Genomic DNA, 18,041 nt, shown 5'->3' with positions numbered 1-18,041 from the left:
GTTAGACCATTTCTTTATGGTTCCTCCGTCCTCTAGCGGCAGCCCTAAGCTGCAAACATTCCTAGAAGTCTCTACAGTAAATCATGTACGAAACAGTTCATGTCCGAAGTTCTTAAAGTTTGTAAACACAGCCACGACACGCGGAACCATCCATGTTTTGACCAAAAAATATCATCAGAGAAACAGCAGAATGCAATTATTTTTTTCTCTGCAATAGCTTTAGGTCATTTCTGATTGCGGTAGTATTGGAATAACATTCCTATGACCATCTAAAGATAACACCATTTTCGTGGTGTTTGATGTGAGAGTTATTATACAAGCCTGTGTCCTCTGGTTATTTGTACGAAAAAGACAATATCGCATGAAATTGTTTGCTCAGAAAACCATTCACACATTTCTACAGTTACGTTACCATAATCCTGATCGCCCTTGTAACTCAGAAGTATAAGTTACATGAAGTTATTCAAGTTTTCCGTATTTGTACAGTTTCTGTGACTATTTTGACCACTGACGTAGTGACCGATTCAAATCGAAAAGAATTTAGAGTGTGATTGTAAGCTGTGGTCAGCAGTTCGCCCACTGACATACGTGGGTATACAGCGTTCTCACGACGCTGCATCTAGTTCTACACAAAAAAAAAATATTAAGGCAAATGGGAAAAAGGTTTTCTGGAATGATATTCCGTTAAATTTCAAATCAAAAAATATCACTAGACCTTAATCATTTTAGTGCTGGCAAATGTCTACAATATACGCATGGCTAAATGTAAAAGGCTGTTCTCAGTCGCTTTGTCAAATAATACATCTAATGCATCAATCTCCCCCACTTTTTTTTTTCCCCCAATAGGATACTTTGTAGTTTTCGGAAACATTCAAGTATTTTTTTTTCTTTTATGTTAAATTAGACAACACGAGCAAGTAATGCCCTAATCAAGGCCATCCTATTAACGATATATATATATATATATATATATATATATATATATATATATATATATATATATATATATATATATATATATATATATATATATATGTCTTAGCCTGGACTAGTGCGAATTGGAGGGATGTGATATACCGGGAACGACGTACTGCTAATGGATTGAATCAGATCATATGAAGTGGTCAGGCGACACTATGAGGTCTCTGGGGCTTGACTCAAGGTAGGGGATTCTAGAAAATGAAACATGACAAAATACAGCCATTTCTTGTCTGTTTCTGTTATCAGTATTATTATTATTAGTAGTATTATTATCATTATTATTATTATTATCATTATTATTATTATCATCATTATTATCATTATTATTATTATTATCATTATTATTATTATTATTATTATTATTATTATTATCATTATCATTATTATTGTTATTATTATTATTATCATTATTATCATTACTATTAGTATCATTATTATTATTATTATTATCATTATTATTATCATCATTATTATCATTATTATCATTATTATCATTATTATTATTATTATTATTATTATTATTATCATTATTATCATTATTATCATTATTATTATTATTATTATTATTATCAGTATTATGATTATTATTATTATTATCATTATTATTATTATTACTATTATTATCATTCTTATCATCACGATAATTATTACTGTTATCATCATTGTCATTACAAATGTTATAATCATTGTCATCACAACTGTTATTATTAGTGATAATAAAAGCAGTAGCAGTAATAGGATCATTATCATTACTGCTACAGTGTTGGTGAAGCAATGAATGCCTCCTATTAAATACAAACGTAGTTTGGAAGTTGTGAAAGTGGCAACCCAAATACACAATAACAATAGAGTTATTGTATGAAGAAATACATTTTATAGGAATGTATTTTTATGGTAGTTCACTGCCTGTAAAGCTTTGGGTACGTGTTTTTACTTGTAGAGACCACGATACCAAAACCTTACCCACAATAAGAACTTATCTCTATACAGTTGTGTAGTTTACTGGTGATATCAAAGTCTCTTTTATCACAACTTTGGTAAAGGCTTGGGACATATATAAAAAATCTATTACAATGCTTTAAACACTCTTTTTTTTAGAAGAGGTCATCAGTAATTTCTATTTTCTATCAACTCACTGTTATAATGATCAACCATGTCTATTCATATTGTCAATTTGGATGATCTTCATAGGTCTAGAAAATGATTGAGAATTTAAAAAAATGTACAACTTACAACTTTTGAAACAGATTTATGAACTGCATGTCGAAAAGTGAGTGTGTACAGCTACGCCATGCGATAGTTCACATCAAATATCCTTTTTTCTTGTTTTGAGTCACATTTTTTTTTCTGGCAAAACGATTTTCATTTCATATAATAAAAAAAAAATGCTCTGAAAACATTGCGATGGGAGAGGAAAATGATGAAAGAGAAAAGGGAAAAAGCTGAGTGTGGGTTAAGGTGGTGGATAAAGAGAGAGGAAAGAGAGTTGAGGAGAAAAAAGAGGAAGAGAGAGAAGGGTTGAAATGATTACACAAAGGAATGTTAACAGAAACAAGAGTAATAGGTCATTGCGGAGCTCCCTGTGACGGTAGGAATGATTAGAAGGGTAAGGGTTGTTGTGATAAGAGTGAAGAAGATAAGAGATGACGTAGGGAAATACCACCTTCCATAGAAGATAGATAGCAAGAGAGAGAGAGAGAGAGAGAGAGAGAGAGAGAGAGAGAGAGAGAGAGAGAGGAGTAGAATTGAAATTATTCATGTGCTGTTATGGTGGATGAGAAAGATTCAAGTGATCTGTTTATCTATTGCTGATGTCTCACTGCGTAGAGAATGATGCTGCCAGATTGCCTATCAACTGTATGTTGAGGAGGTGTTGGGGTGGAAGGGTGAAAGTTAAAAAATAGGAGGGAGTATTGATGAAGGGGAACATGTACGAAATCATCTTAAAGAATAGTACCCATTGGTGAAAAGATTGGTGCCCTATTCTCCTTTTAAAGACTGGAATTCTGATTTCATTCGTGGAAAGTATGGAATGTTTATGTACACAAAAAATTTTCGAGCTGACAGAGCGCAAAGACCAAGGACAATTAATTAGTGCAGCATTACTTACCGTCTCGTCAGCAATATGTATCTCTATAATTATTCTTTCTTTCTCGGGTGATTACAAGAACCCTCCAGAGTAATAAGCAATGAAGAGAGGGGAAGAAAGAAGGAGATACGAAGTTGACGGAAGGAAAAACGAGGATGAAGGACGTAGAATGGAAGGTGGAAGGTGTTATGAACCAAGGCAGTGTAGTATTACGTGAGGATAAGTTACCAGTTACTGACGTAGATGAAGACGTAACACTAGATGACATGGGAGAGCGTGTCAAGTATTCTTTCTTTCTACATGTTTGTATATAATTTATAGCTTTCTACTTATATTGATTTATTGATTCTGTAACTGTTACATTGTTTTTATTGATATTAGCATTATTATTTCAATTATTTATCTCACCGTAATCATTTTCATTATCATTGTTATTCTCATTATTACTGTTATTATCATTATCATCATTACCATTACTATTACTTCATACTTGATCGCCATTCCCAGCGTCAGCGAGGTAGCGCCAGGAAAAACGAAGAAAGGCCACATTTGCTCGCATCCATTCTCCGGATGTCATGTGTAATGCACCGAAACCACACACCCTTCCATGGAATCTCCAAGATCGAGTGGAGGGAGGGTAAGGTTATGCCAAGCATGTTTATATTGCTGCAGAGATGAATCATGGTGTTTTGATGTTGTGCGGGAGGAAAAGAGTGACGTAGGTCCAGGTTAAGAGAGGAGATGTGTTCAGTACGAGACAAAGAACGAACGTGAGGATGAAGAGGGAACGGGAAGAGATGTTGAGAGCCACGACGAAATATCTGGAAAATCTGGGAAAGAGGAGGGCCCTTAGGAGCGATATACCATTCGCCCTTGCATCGAGAAAGCCATTTTGGTGATCAGAAAATAGGGATACAATAGTCTGAGACAGTGAGAGTTAAGGAGAATTGTTAAGACTCTGGAGACAGAACAAGTGAGAGCAGCGGGGTAGTAATTGGAAACGTGAGAACAATCTCATTTCTTATGGATGAGACTCAGAGTAACACACTGTTAGGACTCGAGGAGGTTACGCCATCTGAGCTTCAGAAGACCAATCACGAGGAAGATTTAGGTCCAGTGGAAGATGGGGAAACGGAGACTAGAGAGGGGGAACTGTTCAAAGGGAAATCATCATTCAATGTTAAAAACCTAAGCTGTGCAAGTTTTTTTTTATTTTCTTTGAACCAACTCATTTAGCTAAGGCCATCCGTCTTCGCGAATCTACTTATTCTATTGATATCTACTTTTGAATGAACTATAAGAATCAGTTCATTTGTCGTTAATACAATCAAAATTGCTAGTCGTCAGATGGTTTTTAATCTTTTCATTCTCATTTTGTGATTGATCATAGCATTTACTGCAGTCTGTGAATGATGTAATCTTGCTCAGAAATGAGAAGGTTTTACAAAAGTTGGTTTAATTACATGTCTCTCTAGTCGGACAGAAGAGACTCTCTCCCTGAATACGAAAACTTTCTGCTGACGAGGTTGTAACTTGAAGCTTCTCATCTGGTCAGAGATCTGCTACTTTAAGTACCCTACTTTGAGTACGCTACTTTAAGTATGTTACTTTCAGCAAGAATAAATACAAGTACGTTAAGTGCAACTACAATACTGAACACATATAAAGTACTCTCCCCACCTACTCTCCCTACGTAGAGCACTCATCCCACGTAGAACACTCCCCACCTGCTCTCCCCACGTACAGTAATCTCCCTGCATAGACACACTCACACCATCAACACACTTTGTGTGGTTCCACCCGGTGGACGTGTTGTGGCAGTCTTATATATCACTCTTATACCGGAATTCCTGGGCCAGACAGGTATATATATATATATATATATATATATATATATATATATATATATATATATATATACATATATACATATATAACATACAAACCTCCTACAGCCAGGATCGAACCCGGGACCCCTGCGCAACGGGCGGGATCGTTACCGCTAGGCTATGATTGCCCCTAATAGGGAAATGACTGTTTGACTATTGTTTTTACCACACATATCTCTTACCTTTTCATTACCAAATCATTCTCTCTAACCCTCTCACTCCGCACACCACTTCGACCAAAACACCCTATATCTGCCATTCTATCACCTAACTCATTCAACAAACCTTCAAAATGCTCACTCTATCTCCTTCTCACGTCACCGTGACTTGTTATTACCTCCCCATTAGCCCCTTTCACCGATGTTCCCATTTGTTCCCTTGTCTTACGCACTTTACGTACCTCATTCCAAAACATCTTATTTTCCCTAAAATATAATGATACTATCTCGCCCCAACTCTGATTTGCCCTCTTTTTCACCTCTTGCACCTTTCTCTTGACCTCCTGTCTCTGTCTCTTATACATCTCCCAGTCTTTTGCACTATTTCCCTGCAAATATCGTCCAAATGCCTCTCTCTTCTCTTTCACTAATAATCTTACTTCTTCATCCCACCACTCACTACCCTTTCTAATCTGCCCACCTCCCACGCTTCTCATGCCAGAAGCATCTTTTGCGCAAGCCATCACTACTTCCCTAAATACATCCCATTCCTCCCCCACTCCCCTCACGTCCTTTGCTCTCACCTTTTTCCATTCTGCACTCAGTCTGTCTTGGTACTTCCTCACACAAGTATCCTTCCCAAGCTTACTTACTCTCACTACTCTCTTCACCCCAACATTCTCTCTTCTTTTTTGAAAACCTCTACACATCTTTACCTTCGCCCCCGCAAGATGATGATCAAACATCCCTCAAGTTGCACCTCTCAGCACATTAACATCCAAAAGTCTCTCTTTCATATAATGATGAAAATAATAGTTTAGAAATCCACCGGAAGAGCAACGTGAATGGGAAAGCAATTGTCACAATGGCACAAATGAGGACCAGAATGTAAAACATGATCTGAAACTCTAAAAATCAAACAAAATCTTCTTTCACGCTCGCTAGAGCCTTCCAGATCTTTGATTATTTACAGCGTAGCTCCACTGTACTGACACGCCCGTTGACATAAGGGGAAAACGGGAACCTAACGGATAGACCGTTAATGGACCAGGTCATTGTCAATACAAGTTTAATAAACCGTGGATCTTGTTTACCGTTCACCAGCGATGGTTGGAGCAAACACCCAAAATGTTGAAGTGTTTGATGAAGTGGAGAACTGAAGATGGTCTTCCGTGTTGTTCCTGTCCTTATTTCTTGTACGTAATTCCTCTTTGGTTATCCCTCTGTCGGCAGGTGACAGCTTCGTGAGTCAAATTGTTCATCATCATTCTTCTTTTTTCTTCACTACTTTTCATGTTATTTATAACTTTTCAAGACCTCTTCTTCTTCCTTCTCATCCTTTTCTCTTATATCTTCCCTTTCCCAAACTTTTCAAGAGATTTCATCCTGACTGTATAATCATTCTATCCAGTTCTTATGTCTTCCTCGTGGTATTACTCTCGGTAAACTCTTCCTCTATTCCAGTTTACCCACAGTGTCATATTTCACAGTTTCCTGATAACGTCACATCTTCGCCTTCCATGATCCATGTCTCCGTACTTACAGATGGACGCTCATAACTAGGCACTTTAATGTACGTTTCTTAAGCTTCAGTTACGTATCACCTGAGAAGACACTCTGCTCTCTGCTCTTCTTTTTTCCTCATTTCTGCTTTGCCAATTGTAACATTTAGGTTTCGCTTCCTTGCAGAAAGTCTCCGCTGCAAGATGTAACACTTCCTGAACTCTTGAAATTCTCCTACTTTTGATTTATAATGCATTTAACACACACACACACACACACACACACACACACACACACACACACACACACACACACACACGCGCGCGCGAAAGCATACAAACACAGACCCTCGAACATGGCCATATACACATCCAAACCAAGACACGAATACATAACTCCACACACAACTATTAAAGCACGCACATATATACGTTCACAAGCACGCACACAGATATATGCATGTATAGATGTATGCACGCTAGTACATAGGCCAAAGGGAATGCATATACAGAGAGAGAGAGAGAGAGAGAGAGAGAGAGAGAGAGAGAGAGAGAGAGAGAGAGAGAGAGAGAGAGAGAGAGAGAGAACACAGAATCTTCACAAGTAAGTTGTAAACAGATCTTAGCCTTTCCCTGTCGAGACTGAAGTTGTGAGTCTTGCAGGTGAGTGTGGCCAGGTTCATAACCAGTGACTCTCTGTTAGTCATCTCCTTCCTCTTCATCTTCACTATGCCCAACTATACTGGTAAGCTTATATCCCGTCCATTTACGTAATCCATTTCATTAACGATATATCAAAACCACTATCGTGTATCTCTCTGTTGTACTCCTGTACTGTACGACGGTATTCTGTCTCCATGACTGATAGCTGTAGAGTAGGGAGGAAACGACAAATGGAAGAAGGAAAGACCGAAGTAGGACAAAGGGAGAAATAAGATTTGGAGAAGGTTTGCCTGAAGAAAGTTCTGGTCTGGCGGAGTGTCAGATGAAGGTCGTGTGGCAGCGCGGTAAGGCAGGGCTAACAGATCATGGAAATGCCCTGAAGACTCAGTGAGGGTACCAGTGGTAGTACACATCCCTGTCTCCCGTGTGTGGGCGTATGTTCCCCTCCCTAACGAAGTGTCTCCTGGGATCTACGCCGAGAATACCGTCAGACTGAATATTGTCAGAACCAAAGAGTATTCATCGCTACCAGGAATATCTTTTCTCATTTGTATTTTTTTCTAAGCTGTAGAATATAACTGTGTATAACAAATAACAACAATATCATGAGTGGAAGAAAGAAAACATTCACAAAAACGTATCATAAACAACGAAGAAAATGTGAGTCGTTTTCCCAGAAACTTTATAGTTACGATGATCTTAATGGAAGGGAAAACAGACATATCTTTGTGTACATATCAAATAAAGAAACATTCTTACAGGAGAAATAAAGTTCCGTGAATGAAGAGGTGAGGTATATCTTCAGTCAATAGAACACACATAAGATCTCAATTCATCGCAATTATGTAATAAGCTTCAGCCTAGGCCATGAAACATTAGAATCTGGAATGGAACAAATATGAAATGTCTCACGCAAGAACGTATGACAGAACGTCCATGTGATACTGTAAGCAGACACGCGGTTCATATACAAAGCACTGCTGTACAACGGGGCATGTCAAAAAGAGGACATTACCTGGGAAGATATCTATTACCCCAATAGCCCTGATATCACACGTGAAATAACACAGTACTGGGAGAGAGAGAGAGGTACCTCACCACTGAGCCTACAGTCTTGTCCATGAAGCGATGTGGCACACAAGAAGATAGAATAACAGGAATAACATGACCCATAACAACGGAGTGAAAACATCTCCCCCCAGAAGCGACACATGAGTGGGATTATTCTTTCTCTTAATGAGAAAAAAAAAAAACTTTTTATTTCCTCAAGTTTGTTCCAGTGGACTCTTCCAGGAATGAATGTGTTTTTTTTTTTGTTTGTTTCTTTATCAAAAGACAAACATGGATTCATTTACGCCACAAGTGGGCGTTCCTGCATGCTGTAGTATTGATTGACGTTGTCATTTTGAGGCCGTTTCAAATGTGTCGCTTTACATCTATGTACTCGTGCATGAATTCCAGCCCATCAGGCCTCAGTGAGAGGTCTGTGAGTCCACCTCGGGTTGGCATTTTAAATAGTTTTTCTTTGTGTTGTAGGATATGAATTTGTTCCTCTAAATAAGACAAGAAAATTCTAATATTTTCATGTTCGCTGAGACAGTATGGGTAACTGAATGCACCAGTCTATCTCACTGACGTTATCTGTCTATCTATCTATCTGTCTATTCATCTCTCTCTCTCTCTCTCTCATTATTTATTATACTTTGACGCTGTCTCCTGCGTTAGCAAGGTAGCGCAAGGAAACAGACGAAAGAATGTTCTAAGCCACCCACATACACATGTATATACATAAACGCCCACACACACACATATACATACCTATACATTTCAACGTATAAATACTTATACATACACAAACATATAGATGTATTCATGTTCAATACACCGAAACCACAGCTCCTTTTCCACATCCAGGCCCCACAAAGCTTTCCATGGTTTACCCCAGACGCTTCACATGCCCTGGTTCAATCCACTGACGGCACGTCCGACCCCGATATCCCTCATCGTTAGAATCCACTCTATTCCTTGCACGCCTTTCACCCTCCTGTATGTTCAGGCCCCGATCGCTCAAAATCTTTTTCACTCCTTCCTTCCACCTCCAATTATATATATTCATATTTCATTGATCATACTTTGTCACTGTCTACCGCGTTAGCGGTGTAGCGCAAGGAAAAGGAAGAAAGAATGGCCCAACCCACCCACACACATATGTGTATACATACATGTCCACACACGCATATATACATACCTACCTATATATATATATATGTATATATATATAACACCCAAGCCTAATCTAGGTGCCCATTTCATCTACCAACCCCTAAAGAGGGGGATGAACAGCTATGTTAACTGTGGACCGATTGCCGTAACCGACTGCGAACCAGCTTGCTGGACCCCGGGCGGCCCTTTATTGCGTCACGGTTAGCTTCGCTAGCCACCACACCACGGATTACTCCCAGTATTACGTTATGATAGCATCTCGACACGAGACATGTGAGAGAAAGATAAGATATAAGATTAGAAAGCAAGACGCTGTGCCCTGGACGCCGTCTTCAGCGACGTGGGAGTAAATAATGTTTTTCACTTCATTAACTGATGGTTTATATCCCCTTTACGCAGGGATGAATACAACGTGAGGTTCATTACTTGAGAGGCAATTAGTGAATGATATACAGAAAGAAACAGAATGTTTTTTTTTCTTTTCCCTTCGCTCCGGTGGATAAAGATTTAGCTTTACCGTGAGATGAAAATCTTTTTTTTTTGAATCATCACACGGCCAGTAGCCACGTCACTCGATAATTGGTAGCTATTTCTTCAGAGGGAAATCGTTTTTTCTAATGGTACTACGGTGCGGTGAGCTAATGGTCTCTCTCTCTCTCTCTCTCTCTCTCTCTCTCTCTCTCTCTCTCTCTCTCTCTCTCTCTCTCTCTCTCTCTCTCTCTCTGCAGCCGGTTACATATGTTTTTTCTTTTTTTTCTGAATCTATATATATATATAAACCTCTTTTTCGTTTGTCAGGAACACAATTACTCAGGAGATATTTTTGACCTTTTTTTTTCTCCTACAGTGAGGGAGCCAGACAATCCTTCTGTGTGTTGAGGGAGACAGACTGTCCTCCTGTGTGTTGAGGGAGACAGACTGTCCTCCTGTGTGTATTGATGGGCTGGTGGACGGTAATGTAAGATGCTACAATGATGGTCCAGCTCCCGGGAGGTGAAGATCAGATAATATCTGGTGTCAAAATTTCTTTTTTGTGTTGGGGGCTCTTCTCACTGACGGAAGTCCTCATCTAGAGCCAGGAAACAAAGGAAATGAGGCAGAAGAAAAGAAATGATAAGTAATATCCCATATCAGAAGGTGAGGAAGGGTGTCAGGGAAGTGGAATAAAGAATAAGCAAGACAGACGTACGATGTATGTGGGGAGGAGAGATGATAAACATTCAGTCAAGCTTTGTGGTTATGACGAAGAAAAAAAAAATAAAGCAATGATTTTGATGACACCGATGACATCAAGTTCATTTCGAGCGGTGCCATCAACATTCTTGAATCATGATTGGTGTGCTTTCCTTGCCTGCTGCTGTCTCGAAGCTACTGACACGTAGGGTGTAAGATGGATCCGGCCACCACAACGACACTCTATATTCACAAGGGTCGTACTTCCGTAGGTGGCAATGGTCTACAACTTTCTACCACAGGGGATATCAGCTGGGGCTGGCCATCACTTCAACACTCGTAAGTCTGGAGGTTAGTACGTTTCTGAGATGCTGTGGCAAGAGGGAATGGGGGGGTGTAAGTTGGTTCTGTGCATCACCGTAACTCCCTAGGCGGCTGCTGTCCACAACCTACTGACATGGAGGAGGTAAGTTGGTTCTGTGCATCACTGCAGATCTCCTTAAACAGCTGCTGCGTACTACTGACACGGAGGGTGTGGGTGCAAGTCGGTTTCTACATCACTGGAACTCTCCCTGAGTGGCTGTTATCCATAGCCTACTGACAGAGCACTTAAGCACCTAGATGTCAGGGGGTTAGTATATTTCACAAACCAAACAAAAACCATTTTGCTATTAAAGAATTCCAGAGGTCTTTAGGATACACAACCATTTCCAGTAAATCTTCTTTGGTCACATGGATCATACTTCGCCCTCGCCAAATTTGGGGATTTAGTTACTCAGACTTGGTTGACATTAGCTTTTCATAACGTATGATAAGATTAGACTCTGGGTTATGTCTTGACACAGAACGTTGCTTGCACATTAACCATTAAACTTTTCACGATCTCATATGAATTTTTTTTTCAATTTTTTCCGTATTTTCGTTGCCCGTTGTATATTCCAGTTATACATATATACACAAACACCATTCCAACTTACTTTGCATAATAACTATTTATGTGGGGCTTTTTCCCAGGCTTTCTGAAACTCCAAATATATAAACTCTGGTTCCAGTTCCCACATTGCTATAGATTCTAAAGTGAGATTTCAGTAGATCAGTAAATTATGCTGATTGTCTCGTTTTATCTTTCAGCTGAGAATTTCATGAACATTTATCGAATCGTATTCTCCTTAATTTATTCCAGTAGAAAGAAATTTCCAACTTTTTGTGTTCCTTTTGTTTTTGCTACATTTTATAACAGGCACGTCACTTTCTGTCATAGATATAAAGAATGAGTGACGAGGGAAAATGCCATCTTTGTATTCTTCATTCATTCCCACACTGTGGTCTGTACTTCATATGTTCCATTTGATTGGTTAGAATTTTTCTTTTGCAGAAATTCTGAACGTGTAGTATTTCATCTTCATACGGGTATTATTTTGTTCCTATTAAGGAGTTTAGTAAGCGAGAAGAAGGAGGATTAATATGTCTTCTGTACCATAGACTGACGTGAATAAATTTACTGTATCAAAGGCTACCGAAGCATTTCATTTTGTTGATTTACTTCCAAGATTTGATCCACATTCTTCATATCAATGGATTTTTGGACAGAATATCATATTAGTTAGATAATGCTGTGCTTGTCTTACTTTGCTCTATCACGAAGAAATCTACAACAGCAATTGTAAATCAGTTAAGACAAATTGACTCCATTTTGATATTGATATGTCAGAGTTTTCAGTTTCCGAGATATAAACACAAAAATCGTTCGTTGGAAAAATTTTGCTTATTATGTATAATCAAAAATTCTTCTGGGTTGATTCTATTTGCCTGTTTGACAAATAATGTTAATGTTCTTGTCTTTTAAGAATTTTTTTTTGTTTCCTCATTTTCTCTATAGTTTGCTTGAGGACAGAGAAAACCTTGGTTAGTTCAATGTTCATTCTAATTTTTCGTATGAACAGATTTTCTTTATCTTGTGGATATCCTTCAATTGAATGTACAGCTTCTTATATTACATTTTGTCTTTCTTTTTTTTCCTCTGGACTATTTTCTGGAGTCGCTGAGACATGTTTTCAAAAAAACAGCCACACACATGCCCTTCGTGTGTGTATCAAAACGTTTTTATCATCCACACACACATCCCCTTCGTGTCTGTATCAAAACGTTTTTATCGTACAACGTTTCTGAGACCTTTGCACTTTTCTCCAAACATTTGCAGCTCCATAGCTCTGAACTTGTGTTTAATTTCCTGTGTATTCAGTTTAAAATTCACGGTAAATCTGACTGTAACATTCTGGCTCACAGGCTACGTTCTCTTTTTCGTAGGAATGTATGAAAGTTGAAACTGATACTAAGTTTACTCTGGGTTGGTTTATTCATAGGTTAGTGAAAATAACCGTCTCTCACAAAACCTATAAGGGTGTCTTCCTCATTATTCCCTTCATTTTAACCCTGGTTAAACACCTAAATGCAGGTTGACAAGACATACACCATTATTACATCTTCCCTCTTTCTTATTCGTTTTCTTTCATAACAAAATTGTATTGTCCTTCTTCAGAAAGTCTGTCTCGGATATACAAAGTCTACGATCTTATATCACTTTGGTTTTGGTTACAGCTGTACTGTTGGCTATAGCTGTACTGTTGGTTATAGCTGTACTGTTGGTTATAGCTGTACTATTGGTTATAGCTGTATTGCTGGTTATGGCTATATCATGGATTATAGCTATAATGTTGGTTATAGCTATATTGCTGGTTATAGTTATAATGCTGTTTCATACTGCTGGTTATAACTATATAGCTGGTTATAGCTATACTGAAAATCATATGTAAACTCTTCGTCTGTCTCCGCGGTCGTATAGTCCAGCTGTGCATCGAGTACTGTCCTTTAAGCAGTTGATTCATATCTTCCACGTATTTGTCCACGTCTAACCACAAAAATGTCCTGGGTTTGAGGCAGTTGCACCAAGTTCATCTCCTTATCTTGAAATAACACATCATGATAGCGTCAATGAAGAGGCAATTTTACCTTAAATTTTGTACTTGAAGATCTTGAGTAAGCACTTGTATGATCTGTGCTCAATGATGCTGTTTAGCTTAAATGATCTCAGATAGTTGATCTAACGGAGCTTGCTCGTTTCCTCATGGGCCTCTGCACAGACAACATGCATAACAAGACTTCCTGGTCTTAGAATGAGCCTTAACAATTGAGGAAGGTGTTAAAGCTGTTTCGTTCTTGCTTCTTAATGACAATGGTAGTTGATAGACTTAATAACAACCAACCATCAGGGTTTCCGAATATCACAACACCGTATGTTTTGGTATCTTGTGACCTTCTCTGAATATCTCAAGGGAATATCCTCTCGCTGATATTTGACGGGGGCCACGAGACCCGAGTTACATGTCTTTTATGTAATATTCTTCAAGCGAGCAGGTCTTACATAAATTAGGTGCAGCTTGGCTCCGAGTGTACCTCTTTCCAAAGAGATTCCTCAAATGGTTAATCCATTTAGCATTCATAATCAAAAACATCTCTCTTTCATCTCTGTTACATCTTCATGAATATTCTTGTAATTTCCTCCGCCAAATGTAAAGGACTAAAAATGATTCTGATGTAGAATATGGCATGGCACGACGTCGAGCAAATGCCTTAACAGATCTGGACTCATTAATTAGAGAAAAGATCTTAATGTAGTTCGTGATTTCGAAACATATTCCATTAAAGAGAAGAAAAATTGAATGGGAGATTAATTCAACTCGAGTATATTGACAACGCCACGGGGCAAATAGTCTGGAAGAGACGTTTATTATCACTCACGCATCTCTGTATTAGTCTACATCCTTGTATGTATCGACCACAATGTCACATCCCCACTGCCTGTTGCCTTGCCATCCGCGCACAACACTTGTCTTTGAAGTTGCTGTCGATCGGCTATTTTTCATCTGCCAAGACGATCCCTTTCGTATGATCCAGAATAAATGCTTTATGTCCAGTACTATTAAGAGCAACGGGTAACGAAACATTCTGAATACCCAAGTATGAGGAGAATGCGGAAAAAATCGGTAAAAATTGTTGAGCGTTCGGAACACGGCTCACGCCCTAAGGCGATTGGACTTTTCAAGCATTCTGGGCCTCAGAGGATCACATCGGGTTACATATTAATGGAGCAGACCTTCCCTCGCCGCATTGGAGTTTAATGCTTTCTAAGAAAGTATTGTTGGACGTATGTATATATGATAGAAGGTCGAGATGGACGTATCTATACTGCAGTTCTGTATGGACAAAAAAAAAGATCTTTGATAAAGAATCAGTCTTCGATATATCGGCAATTAATTTCATCATTTATCATTTACTGGCATTCTCCGTCGTCTATATAAATGTTAGGCAGACAATGGTGTTCAGTTTCACTAGGTGTCAGGGACTTGTATTTCTTTTGTAAGGAGAGATCTACATAGACCTAACTTGGAGGAGAGTGTGTGTTCACACACACACACACACACACACACACACACATATATATATATATATATATATATATATATATATATATATATATATATATATATATATATGTTAGCATATTTCGGGAGCAGGTTTTCTCTAATGGACATGGAAATGAATACGACAACATGTTTGCGTTTTGCATATCATATCCTACTTTTGTGACGCCTCTGTGAAGGCGAAAGTTTGAATGTGGTATATGGAGAATTATGGACAACTGGTGTTTGAGCACCCACCTAATGGCAGAATAATACTGAGAAAATTAGAGAACATAAGAAAGAAGATTAATGATTAGATATGATGCACAGGGAGCCATGAACTTAACAAAACCTGAAGGCCATTCTTCTCCAAACATACGAGCGTTTCTGAACGAATCCCATGAAAAGGCTGTTGTGGTTGCGAGGCCCTGTATTGTGTGTACTGTTTCGTCGTCTGCTGTACTCAGGAACACAACCTTGATTATATAGCTTTTCTCAAACTATACATCAACGGAGGTGACAGGCAACACACGTATAGATCTCCACCAGATGTCTGCTCCTCTTCCAGGCGTTCACTTTGGATGTAAGGCACCTTGAAATGATGTCGGTCTCACCATAATTGACTGATGTGCCGTACAACTGATAAATCATAGCAGGATGGTAAGATTTCTGTGGATAATATACGCTGGTATTCCCAGCAAGTAGGAGGAGCAAAGTGAAGAGCTGCAGAAACATTATACTCATTAAGTCTCCAGATGAGTGAGGAGGGAACGGTTTGGAGCAGCTAGGAGGTTCTCATGTGGAAAGCCCCACACACACACACACACACACTTGGGCCTCCATGTTGTAATGGTTAGCGTTAGACACAAATCAGCACGGTTCGAGTCCTGGGCGAATGCCCAACCCATCTTCATTCACCCCCTCAGTACTCGTTCGATAATTGGGTAGTTGGGTTTGACTGGTGGGTGTGTGTGTGTGTGTGTGTGTGTGTGTGTGTGCAAATACTAATCATAAACAATATATATATATATATATATATATATATATATATATATATATATATATATATATATATATATATATATATATATATATATATATATGTATATATATATGAGAGAGAGAGAGAGAGAGAGAGAGAGAGAGAGAGAGAGAGAGAGAGAGAGAGAGAGAGAGAGAGATAACTAAAGATTTAATTTGCAATGAATTTTCCAATAAGTTCTAACAACTTCATCATTTACAGTTGAACGTCAGTCAATAAACACCGTATCATTCCCTGGTTTCAGACTGGTTTGATGACAGTACAAACTGAAATGACAACAACATATAATTATGTTTTGCCCTTTGAGGTCAAGCCTTGTACAATGATAACAGGGAATTAACTTTACTCTCATTACTTGCTGTAGATTTTCTTGTAGTTTTTTTGTATTTCAAGTTTGTAAAATGTATATTGGTTATGAGATCCACTCCTTTAGAAAATTCTGCAGTTGATTCGCAATGTGTCAAGCATTCTTCACTCTGACAAATGACCTTAAATTATGGTCTTAAGTCGATGTTCATTAGTAACACACACACACACACACACACACACACACACACACACACACACACACACATCACACACATCTTTAAGTAAATCACCATCATTTCAGCCATCACTCTACTGAAGGCAGCGAGGCTTGGAGAGGCAGTGATCGGTCTTGTTATGAAGCTTCACCAACATGTGAATCACTGCTTCTCAATGATCATCATCAGCTCCAGAGCGATCACTGCACCACACATCGACAGTGATGAAGTCCAAACACAAGGCCATCATCTTGTCTCTCAGCACAGTAGACACTGCAGGTAACGTCTTGTCCCTGAATCAACGTCATTCATGATTTCATATTCCGGTATTTTTGCTTCTCTCATCTTCCCTGCATCGCCTCCTCCCCATCTGCCCTATCGCGTATATAGGCATTGAGGGAGCGATTCTTCCTTTTGACCCAGCCATCAGTAGCCATCCTCAGATCCGTTCAGTGACCAAACGTCTTTCTCAAGAGAGTCACCTTAAAGCCATGATTAAATGTTTCGTGTACCAGAGAATAGAAATATATTCAACAACGTTGCTACCGTAATGTCTTTCTTCACTGCGATGGGACAAACACGAAATGACACTATGTATCTCTGCTTTCAAGTCTTACGTGGGTTTATGACACCGTATTCCTCTGTACCCTATATGATGTTGAAGTACTTAACTCATATATACAAATACAGATAACTGTGTATCAAAGTCAACTGCACGGAAAATACTGTTAACTTGATGATTTGTATGAAAGATACAAGTAAAGTGGGTGATATTCCTTCCAGTTTGCTGTGTCCTTATACTCAAATACAACTTAATTGACCTACGAGTTGGAAAGAAAAAGAACCAAAGCTAGATGGATCAGAATAGCAGGTGAGAGTTCATAATTTCAGAATTATCTTATGTTGTAGTTACATGTTCGTCCTGTGAGTACATTAAAGAGAGATGAGCCCAGCTATTTACGTATTCATTACCTGTTAAGCTACGAACTCATTTACGCAGAGCTTATCTTAGCTTTAGTTTCCAGATTGAGTCCCGCATGCGCCAACATATATCAAAGATAGTCTGGACAAGCAGAGGGAGGTTAGCATTGCTTTTATTATTCCAACTAAAATCGTTACTAAAACGAGACTGGATTTGCACAGCCTATCCAAACAAAACCGATTTGCATGACCACACTCCCACACAGCCCTAGGCTGTCAGAGTTGTACTATATGTGATTGTTAGGTTTTTGATCTTAGCATTATGTGAATTGCCTCTGGTTAGGCAACATGGTAATCAGACCTAAGTAGAATAGCAGTTAATCTTCAGTTAAGTAAGTCTAATATTACGGATATTT

This window comes from Panulirus ornatus, chromosome 24 (assembly GCF_036320965.1).
Source record: "Panulirus ornatus isolate Po-2019 chromosome 24, ASM3632096v1, whole genome shotgun sequence".
Taxonomy (NCBI): domain Eukaryota; kingdom Metazoa; phylum Arthropoda; class Malacostraca; order Decapoda; family Palinuridae; genus Panulirus; species Panulirus ornatus.
Note: the sequence above shows the minus strand (reverse complement) of the source record.